The sequence below is a fragment of the Hesperophylax consimilis genome, chromosome 8 (genome assembly GCF_061612785.1).
Source record: "Hesperophylax consimilis isolate HC1 chromosome 8, BYU_Hcon_1.0, whole genome shotgun sequence".
NCBI lineage: Eukaryota > Metazoa > Arthropoda > Insecta > Trichoptera > Limnephilidae > Hesperophylax > Hesperophylax consimilis.
In genome coordinates this window covers 18,181,687-18,192,855 of record NC_142843.1, presented here as the reverse complement: position 1 = coordinate 18,192,855, position 11,169 = coordinate 18,181,687, and the positions used below count along the sequence as shown (strand labels likewise).

The 11,169-nt window shown below is 31.5% G+C and overlaps 1 protein-coding gene across 1 annotated transcript in view; it reads left to right on the top strand.

The window, feature by feature from the left end:
- Positions 1–720: 720 nt before the first annotated feature.
- Tlk (Tousled-like kinase) overlaps positions 721–11,169 on the top strand; it is a 104,198-nt gene continuing 93,749 nt past the window's right edge. Inside the window, exon 1 of the mRNA XM_089634992.1 lies at positions 721–1,072. The gene's annotated coding sequence lies outside the window, so the exon portion shown is untranslated. The remainder of the gene's footprint in view (positions 1,073–11,169) is intronic.

The window sequence follows — 11,169 nt, the reverse complement described above, 5'->3', positions numbered from 1 at the left end:
TATAATTTCCTTTTTTGAAATTCCAACGTTTTTAGGTAAAAAAAGTTGAATTGTTTGTATGGGAAAATAAACATTGGAATTTCAAAAAGAGTTGTTAATCTTTTTTACTTCTACCATCACGTAGAATCACCTCCCGAAGTTAGCGCACTTTACCGGACACCTTGTATAAGTTCAAAAAAATTATCAAAACTGGTAATTCATCATGTAAAAAAAACTGTCCCAGTAGCATTTGCCATGCGACATAACATCGTTGAAATTGTGTTTCATCTACAATTTTTCATATCCCTTTTATTTTATAAACGAATTATGAAATTCGTCTCGCAAAGTATTATAATCAGGGTGGGCAGAATTCCAATTTGATAAAAAATAATATAGTAACATGGCAGTGACAACTGAACAATAATCGTACTGTGTCAATATATGTATTAGCCCGCCAATTACAAACTTATTCTTGAAGCATTACTTTATTGTCAATGTAACGCCATCGCACGTTTGTTGTTAAGTAAATGGCGGCTATAGCTAAATAGATGTATTTTAAATTGAAAAGCCAGAATTGAATAAATATGCCGCTTTAGTAGTAAGCTAACCTTATCACGGTGTTGAAGGTACTACGCGCCTACCTATCTACAGTAGTGTCGGATTAACAGCACATGTTACCGGTATATTGTCAACCCTGCAGCCTGCTTCTTCGCCTGACGTCAGTCTCTTCACCTTTGCAAAACAAAAATGTATATCAAAAGCATGTAGTAAACTATTTACAATAAATATTTGTTACGTTTTATATTGTGGTAGGTCTATAAGTGAAGATTTATAATATTTATTACTCTTTAGTGTTTTAAAAGTGTAACGTGATATCAAAAGTGCACAATAATTGGATGATTTAGGGAAGTGACAGATCGAAAATGTTAAATCTGCAGTAGCGGGCGGTCGCCATCTTCGAGATGGGTTTTCTAGTTCTTGTCACAATTTGATTATTTAAAGTGTTCAATAATTAGCAAAATATTACTGTGAAGTTCCAATGTTAATGTGTAATCGATTCAAGTTACATTGGCGGCCTTAAGACGTCTGAAAGGTAAGATATTTTTATCTAAACGGGACCATTCTCTGAACTTTTCATTTAGTACGATGGGAATTAATTTCAGTGTACAATTTTTGTATTCTGTGTAATATTGTTAACACAAATATAACATAGGTATCATGATTTATGTGTAATTACTTTACGCACATGTCAGTTTGGTGATTAGGGTGGTGATTTCCATAAAAATCTTTGATTTTTCCGACATTCCGTATCCGCATTAGAAAAGTTAGTGCTTGCTTATTGTTTGCTCAATTGACAAATTTAAATACATTCATCGTTTTGCCCACTCCGAGTATTCTATTTCAATGCCGGAATGATGATCATTTTATGTATTGTTGATCGCCTAGTATTTATCGCCGAATACTTATTTATCTTCCAAAGTTTACACGTCAAGTGCATTAACATTCGCTAAAATCTTATTATTGGCTCGAAGGATGTGGCAAGATTACCATATTTAGATACAACATTGAGCATTGTGATCGATGTATTTTTTTACATCGAGGTTCTTATGAAAACAGCTAATGGTCAAGCGTTTATTAACTAAAGTATCTTAGGTTAGCTGTTAGCTCCGTTGTTGACATGTCACGACATTAATTTCTCTCGCTCGTGCAAACTTACCGAACATCACTTTAATTTCGACAACATTACTGTTTATCGAATTGTAAGTTACACGTCGTCAGATATAGATCCGCCATGTATTATGTATTTGTACTGCAACGAAACGCTGTTTTTTATCGAATAGTTTTACCTGCTCACAGCTCATAGTATTTAACGGCATTCAAATATGTCGTGTTGTGATTATACAATGGAGCGAAGGGTGTATCCCAACGAGTTTACTTTACTCGATTTATATTTATTCTATTTATGTACAGATAGTTAAATTTCTCTTTTACTAATAATCGTTATTTTAATTCAATACTAACTAAAAAATATTTTCTCTGCATGTGACGTAGACTTCACAATCGGTAAAATAATAAATCGTCATTTGACACAAACCTTGTTTTCCTTTTGTCTCAATGCCTATATAACTATTCCAGTGATGCAGTCCACAAATGCTGAAAATCTGTGCCTACCCCAAGAAAAGCGAACCAAAAAAATAAATAGTATAATTCAAAAAATTCGACCAATTTCTGATTAAATGTTTTTTTCTACGAACTTGTACGCCCAATTTATTATCAGTTGGCCACAACAATCAGCGGAAAATGATAGTAAAATTGTCATTTTCAAATATTTATGCAATTCATACCCGAACTTGCAAAACTACCTTTATAAATGTACACTTTACATAAATACAACTTTTTTTTGTAAAAAGTTAAAATCTTGCAAAGGGGTACGCATGGAAGAAGCCGTAAATATAACCTACAAAACTGAACTTGACTGGATGGCCACACTATACGTTTGTCTAGTTTACAGCTGCATTGAAAAAAATATAAAATGTAAAGTTCGGTACGTTCTCCGTTTACCCTTCGGTAATATTTGAAGGGGGGCGAATCCATCATCATACCTTTACTGGCCACACCGTTCTCAATTCAAACAAGCATGCCTTCACTTTGTTCACATCCGCCTCTCACAGTCCGGGAGCCGCAGCCGGGAACATGGGGATAAGGTGTGGATAACAAACCAACAACCTCTAAATTGATCCTACCACAATATAAGGACATAAGTAACTACATTATTATAATACGAATGCCTCAAGTCTAAATAAATAAAATAATTTTGCCCAAGGTTAAAATAGCTGAATTAAACACAAAAACAATAAATAAAGAATTAAACACAGAATTAAACACAAAACAATAAATAAAAAAAATTAAAATAGCTGCCTTGTTGTGATCGGATCACAACATCGACAATGAAAAACATGTTTTTGAAAATTAAATTTTTCTGGTAATATTGGTGATGAAGAGTATAATATTATTTTGAATAAATCACACAAATGTAGACCAGCGGTTTGCAATGGATCTTTCATTGAACCCTGAATTGGTTCTTAATTCTTATGAAGTGGTTAATTTGTTTTCACCAAAGATATTAGAAGAAATATTCTTCTAATATCTTTGGTTTTCACCGATAGACTGCACCAGTGCCGGTGATGGTTTCTGATTTTTTCCTATTATTTTTACACAGATAAAATATTAAGTACATTTAAAAAAAATACATACAGATATTATAAATATAAAATAGAAAACAAAATTAAATATGTAATGGGAATCCATTAAGGCACTGCCTGTGTGTGGGTAATATAACCAAAATTAGCACGTTATGTGATCAATTTTTGAGTTATGATAAAACTAACTTATATTATGAGGCGTCGCGCTACCTCCTTCTTTAGCCACAAAATACATTAGTTATAAATGAAATGTACAAAACGATTGTAAGGTTTCTGTAACAGAATGACTTTCTCCGTAAGTTCCAGTGACCGGAGCCTTTTTTCTAATATAATAAATTTTATTTGTTATTTAGCTAATTGTTTATTTTTCTGTTACCTTTAAGAAAACAGAAATTTCCATCAAGTGGTCCAATCAATGAACCGTAACTGATTTTGTTGCCATCGCGGATGCGTCATTTGTATTTTATAAAAAGTATCGTTATTTTTGTATTATTTAAAAAAAAGTATATTTTTTATAAAGAGAAAAATACAATATTTGAATGCCTAGGCTTACTTTACATCTGGGAATTTACTTTAAAGTCCTCGGTATACCTTGTTAGATTTACTTTGAAGTCTTAGGTATATAAGTCGAAGGCTTTGAACTAGCTAGGATTTATACTTCGTAAGTAAGTTCAGTTTTCAAAAATCCACAAACATTTAAGATTCTCGATCTAAGAGACGTAGGGTACGTAGGTATATGTATACCATTCGTCTGAAGTCACCTGGAGTACGCTTCAATAGTGGGGAACCCTCATTGTTCTACATATAAAACAAACATAAAGAGATCAAAAAAGTTTTTCATACACGTTTCTTATCGCATGCGAAATGATGAAAACGATGTCTCCATGAACCTCAAAAACTCTTGATCAAAGCCGAGTTATTAGAGACATAGTAATTAATGATTTATAAGATAATTCATAATTTTATTGATAGCTCGTACGTATTATATGTATAATATTAATTTCAAATGTAAGCAATATATTTATTATCTCGTAAATGTATGTATAAAAAAAAGCTGAAGCTAATTTAATAGTTTATGCACAGACATCGGTTTTTTTAACATGAACCCCGCTAAATTCATAATATTCTTAAGAAAATAACATTTTTTTTTAAGAAAGACAAACATTCCCGGATTACGAATAACCTGACAATATTTTAAAATCTCCTACTACCACCACAGTAAGCTGAAAATGTTGCTTGTGTTGTGATGGAGGACTTAGCCAGCCGAGGAATTGAACACACTACCCCTACAACTCGACCACCATCATTGCATTCCATCGAATATGTCAGAAAACTTATTATTTTATTGTTTTTTTTCATCACATTTCCTTTTTTTCCTGTTTTGCTTTCATTTTGAATTGAATGAAATAAGTTTGAATAACAGCAGTTTGAATTGAATAAAATAAGTTTGAATAGCAGAATAACAGCAGTTTTAATTTAATAACACCACTTTCTCTCATTGTTATTTACTGATAATCCATTCCATGTTTAAATTTAAACCTAGAAAATATTTTAAAAAAATACACTTTTTGTACCTTTCAGTAGTTCATCAAAACTACATATATTGTATTGGTATGATTTTTTTTTAATATGCTCTTAAATTTTAGATGTCCTTATTTTATTGGTCAGTGATATAAAAATTCCCAACTTTGTAAAATATGAACGCTTAAAGACGGTTTATAACGCAAATAAATACATTGTTAGATTTACTTTGAAGTCCTATGTATATCATTTTAGATTTATTATTTTATTTCAACTGTTGATCTTTTTATTTATTTAGGGGGCGCCTCGATTATCGCATACTTATTTAAAATCCAATGTTTTTACAATGATTGTAATTAGGTTGTCGTTAATTATTATTAACTGACGGGAAAATATCATTTTTTTTTTAACATAACTCTATACCCAAACAATGACGCCGAAAATTCATAGCTAATTATCTGTTTGTTGATACATTACTTATAAAGAAGAGCTCAACACTGTTGATACGACAAAAGCAATCACTCCGGTAAGCGCCGGTGGTATTCCCACGCTCTCTCTCTAGCTCCAGTGTAGTAATTATCTGGTGAACCTCCGCCAATTCTGCACAACGGTCTGCAGATGATGAATCTAGATATTATAATAATTCCTCTTTCGATGTTTACATACGAAAATACCAAACTTCCTCATTTATACACATTTTAGGATTTATATCCTCATTCAATTTAATATAATCAACATCGTGACATCATTCTTTCGTGAATTTTTAACCATTTTTTTAATGTGAATGTCTGCTCGAAGCCAATGGTTCTATGGCATCCCCAATCGGGGTATGTTGTGGGGGAAGGTGTTAGGAAAGAGTGTTGTTGGGATGCACCTAGACTAGGCCTACTAGATTACAGACATGGTTGTGCTAGTGCTGTCGCTAAGTAAACTTCACTGTCTAAAATAGTCTAATCCTCTGTTTATTTGAATATGCTTGCGGTAAAACAACACACAAATCGGCGAGTATCAACAACAATCGCCGCCATTTGCAAACTGTCGTTTTCGCTGACACTTACTTGGTCACGTGATACTTAAAAATCCGCCACCCGCCATGGCCTGTACTATAGTCGGCCTGGCCTCTGGACTAGTCGTGTCATGGCTAACCCCAGGGTTTCAAGATCTTTATCTTAGCTCGAGTTATTCTGTTGGCTTCATAATTTGACTAGTCGTTGCGATTTTCTCGGAAGTGCGTTTGTGCAATTAACAATTATAAAAATATAAGAAAATAAATAAATCAAACCACCAAATTTTAAACACAGCGCCATTCAAATTCCGTGCTAAAAATAGTCCCCTCCGAATGATACTAGTACCTACTAATCCTATATGTGTGTTATGAATATCAGCACCTCAGATCATGGATCTCCAAATGGGACCGTCTGTCATGTTTCTTAGGTTCATACAAAAACATAATAGTGGCGGCAGCGCGGGCAGAGCAGAACCTGCGGATTTGTTAACCCCTCCAGCGTTTGAGGGTCATATATGACCAGTCGTCCATATTTTATAAAAGTATTTTTATATTTTTTTCTATCATGAGGAAATACATATTTTTTTTGGCATTAGAAAGAAAATAATAATCCTTTCTAGATGCCTCAAATATTTAAACTAGAATCCATAAATAAAATCCTAATAATTGCCAAAATGAATAATTCGTTTTTCGCGCTGTTATCGTAACAATCGGTTTAACTTTAAAAATTATATCTTATTTTTATTATATGAACGAGATAACAGTGAAGGTACAAAACGAACGTGTTTTCGAAATATTGTGTTCTCTCGATTTTTCTATGATTGGAGTAAAAATATGGTTAGCGTTTTTGACAATATTTTCACGTTTAATATTAAAAGTTTATTATTTATAAATAGTAATATTTATTTAAAATGCATACACCGGAAAGATAATTGTATCTAGTTTCTAAAACATTATTTGTTTTACGCAAAATTAAAAAAAATAAGATGTATACAGGGTGTCCGGAAACTCGTAGTACAAGCGGGAAACTGGTGAATCTACATCACATTTGGAGTCGATTTTGTAGTATATTTTTTTTTTATTTGAGCTTTCGTTATCGAGTAAATCGAGTTTGAAGTTGATTTTTTTTTTTTTTTTTTTAATCAAATTCTTATAAATTATTACTGAAGATCAAAGTACCCAACTAATTAAAACTATTTGAAAGTAAAACAAATGAAGAAACTCGGATTTGAAGCATTATTTTGAAATCAACCTTCATTTAACCCGGTGTAATCATAAAATATTTCTGCTCTGCAGGGTTAAAACATCTGTTATTCAACCCTAAACACCAGAAAAAACTTTAACCCTAAAATAGCCGAAAAAAATATTTTTTTGGTTTTTTTTTTTTTTTTTGAAAATGCTCAAATCAAAAAACTTTATGTTTTTTTGGGTTCCCCATGTGGTGTAGATTCTCCAGTTTTCCGCTTGTACTACGAGTTTCCGGACACCGTGTATAGCGCATTTGAAAATATTGCAAGCTGAACAAATGTGATGAAAGTACTGAAGGGTTAACACCAAATTTGTACTGAATTGCATTTAGCGAAAACAATATTTTTCTGAGATGTTTTCAGTTATTATTAAAAAAAGTTAATTACTGAAGATATTACCTTTTATGTCGACTATGATTTTTGTATTTAAAACTATTTTTCTAATCTACGACATTATATTTTTTAACTATATACATTACAATTGAGGAATGTCTGTGGCTACAGACACAGACGTATTAATAATTTTAATGAATAGTCAAATTCTATCTTGTAGCTACGTCGCTAATCTCTGGTGCGGTGATGTGATGAAATTCTCTTAGATCTAGGGAAAAATATTTGCATTTACAATATTATTGTACAGTATGCAAAAGATCAACATAGGATTTTTTACATTTATCTGAATTTTTTTTCTCCCTGTTTTAATCTTCGATTGAACTCCTGATGAGAGATAGGACACGAACCCCCACTAACTAACTAACTACCTGCTTCATCCGAATTTCAACTTTAGTTTTCATATTGAACAATACGCCATATTTTTGGATAGCTATTTATGGGAATGACTTTACCAGCTTACGTTACTCTAAAAAATATAGTCAGAAATGCTATTCAATTTTCATGATGCCAGAGATCACGATCACCTTTCGACACGGAGAAAAATCAGTACTGTTACAAACGGGATAGCATTCACTTTCCTAATAAACTTAAGTTTATTCATAATATATTGGAACACGTGTTCATGCACCTGCGTTTGTCATTATAGTAGGTACGCAATGACGAAATGCAAAAATATTAAAAAAAATTATGAACACGTTTTCTGACATCGCCATAACACAATCGTGTTTTACAGATAGTTTATTAGGAAACTCATCAATTCATTGGTTAAAAGTCTGAAGTCCCATTTTTAACCGGAATACGAATAATAAGAAGAGATTTTTTATAAATTATCAATATTTTATATTAACAAGTTTTCTCCGTGGAGTTTTTTTTTGTTCAGCACTTAGATTTTCTGATTTAAGTACTGTTGAATATGTTTTATCGAGGGAACAGCATATTGTTAAATGCTTTAATGAGTAGTAATTAATGCTTTTGTTGTGCCCACTGTTATTAAGGCCCCGTAGTAAGCGTTTAAAGATGGTTTGAAAGGGAGATATTTAAATATTAATGTTAGAGGGAGGGGGCTAATATTGAAAAACGATAACAATTAAGCGATGATAGTGAAAATATTTAATAACGCGGTACTTTTGAAATAGAGCAAAAATTTCTCGACAAATGCTTTAGTTGCAGTTAAAGATACACTGTGAATTTTTTCATGGCTATAACATATTAAATAACAGAATAAAACATGTTTTAAATCATTTTCGGAGCTTATTTTTAGATTTTTTCTATAGAGGGAATTTCAAATAATTAACGCTTCGCCATAACAAATGTACAGATATTTATTATCTTCAAAAATAACATATATTTTTTTAGATCTTAAAAACTTAAAGAGAAACTTTTTATAAATCGGTAGAAATTGGGAATACGAGGGCTTAAAAAGTATAATTATCCCTGTCTTTACGTATTTTTATAGTTAATTACTCCCATAATTGTGATGATTGGTTGTGTATAAATATGTTTTATTTATTTATTAGTTCTAATGAGGTGTGTACAACATATAGTAGTTCTTATTTTTAAAAAGTGTCTTAATCATTTGAATGCAATGTCACTCCCAGAATTACATCTTCTCTATATGCCGGCTGTTGATTCCATTACTAAATATAACTGAAATAGCGGCCCTTGGTAAAAAGATAAAACGTGAATTTATAAGAATATGAAACTGTGATGTTTTTTGTTTTGTTTGGGGAACTACATTATTTCATTAACGAAAAGTGCTGTATCTACTTTTGTTAATTGTTATTATTCCTTGTTTCTTCTACAACCCTCATATTACTTGATTTATAAACATTAATAATCTTCGTCCACAAATTTCCTGATAATCCACGTCCACTGATAATTCCCTACGTTGATTTTAACCTTCCGAATTTTTTCCTAATCAATAATGGGTCACCGTTTAACCTTTCTGTACTTTCATCACTTTTGTACAGTTTGTAATGTTTTCTGTGTATTTAAAATGCGCTATATACATCTTATTTTTTAATTTTCCCTAAAAACAAATACTGTTTTTCTAATTAGATAAAATTATATTTCCGGTGTATGCATTTAAAATAAACATTACTATTTCTAAATAATAAAATGTTGTCAACAATGCCAACCACATTTTTACGTAATGTTTTACTCCAATCATTAAAAAATTAAGAGAACTTTTTTTAATTGGGGAATTTGTAAGAAAACTGGACATTCACTTTTATCTCGTTCATATAATAAAAAAAATATTTTTTAAAGTTAAACCGATTGTTACGATGGCGGCGCGAAATATGAATTATTAATTTTGGCTATTTTTAGGATTTTATTAATGGATTCCAGTATAAATATTTGAGGAAAACTTGAAAAAATATTTTTTAAAGTTAAACCGATTGTTATGATGGCGGCGCGAAATATGAATTATTAATTTTGGCTATTTTTAGGATTTTATTACTGGATTCCAGTATAAATATTTGAGGAAAACTGGAAAAGGTATTAACTTTCTTTCTAACATCAACAAAAATTAAGTATTTCCGCATAATAGAAAAAAAGATAAAATAGTTTTATGAAATATGGACCCCGGTCATATATGACCCTCAAACGCTGGAGGGGTTAAGTGTTTTACATAATTGGAGAACACTGCCGTTGTAATTTTTTTAAATACAATGTATTCCTTGAGTCTCCAGGAAGAAACTGTGTTTTTAGTCACTGCGGCAGAATAGTCCAATCCTTTATTTTTTTATTTATAAATTCACGTCTTGAAGGCTTATTCATGTCGATACATTATTATAGGTAATTTTACAAAGAGAAGTGTATATTATATAAAGGTACGGATACATTTGCGAACCGAAACGCGAGCCAAGCCGCCAATTTGGGAAAGAAACGAAGCAACAGCAAATGGCGCGAAACGCCGCTTGCGGTTGCTTGGTTCCTTTCCCATAATTCGAGGCGAGGCTCGGGTTTCGGCTCGCCAATGTATACGCAGCATAACCTTTGAATTGGCGTATTTTCGAAATGTCATAGGAACATTTTTATACAGATCAGTTTGTCGCCTACCCGTTTATCACTGGTAGGCTGGTAGGTGTAATTGTAAGAATGCAATTTCTCGAAAACTCACTTCTTCTCCCATCGTAAACTTAATTTATTTCCGAAGAATTGGTGGTTTTTGTTTACAAACTTTCTTATTTCAAGTAAATGGGAGGGTGCCCTTTTTAACTTTGAAATGTTGCATTAGTATTAGAGATGTGCCGATTATGACTTTCGCCGACTAGCCGACTAGCCGATTAGTCGGTTGTAATAAGACCGACTAGTCGGCCGACTAGTCGGCTAAGCCGATTACGGTTTGAAGCAGAAGCTTTAGTCTTCTTACATCATAATTTACCCTTAATTAAAAAATATAAGTAAGTTATAAAAAATATAAGGAGATTATGATATTTTTGGTTGTCACAATTGTGACTTTGATATGATTAGATTATGTAGGTATGGTTATAAGAAATATGTTTTTTTTCATTTTTTTTGTTTTTATCAAACAGTTCATGTTTAGAATTTTTGGATATATATATAATATATACTACTAATATTACTGTGCATCTTGTACATACAATCTTGCTTTAATACATATAACTGAGTTTGTTAACTTAAAAAATCTACTTTTTATTTTAATAATAAGAAATACTTATAAATGTTCATTGAAGATAAGAAGATATTATGTTGTTTTTTATGTTAATTAGGATAGGTACTAATTTTGTTCAATAAATGTCATAATTATGTTTTCTTTACAAGCAAGTAATTTTAAAAACTGATTACCAAAAGA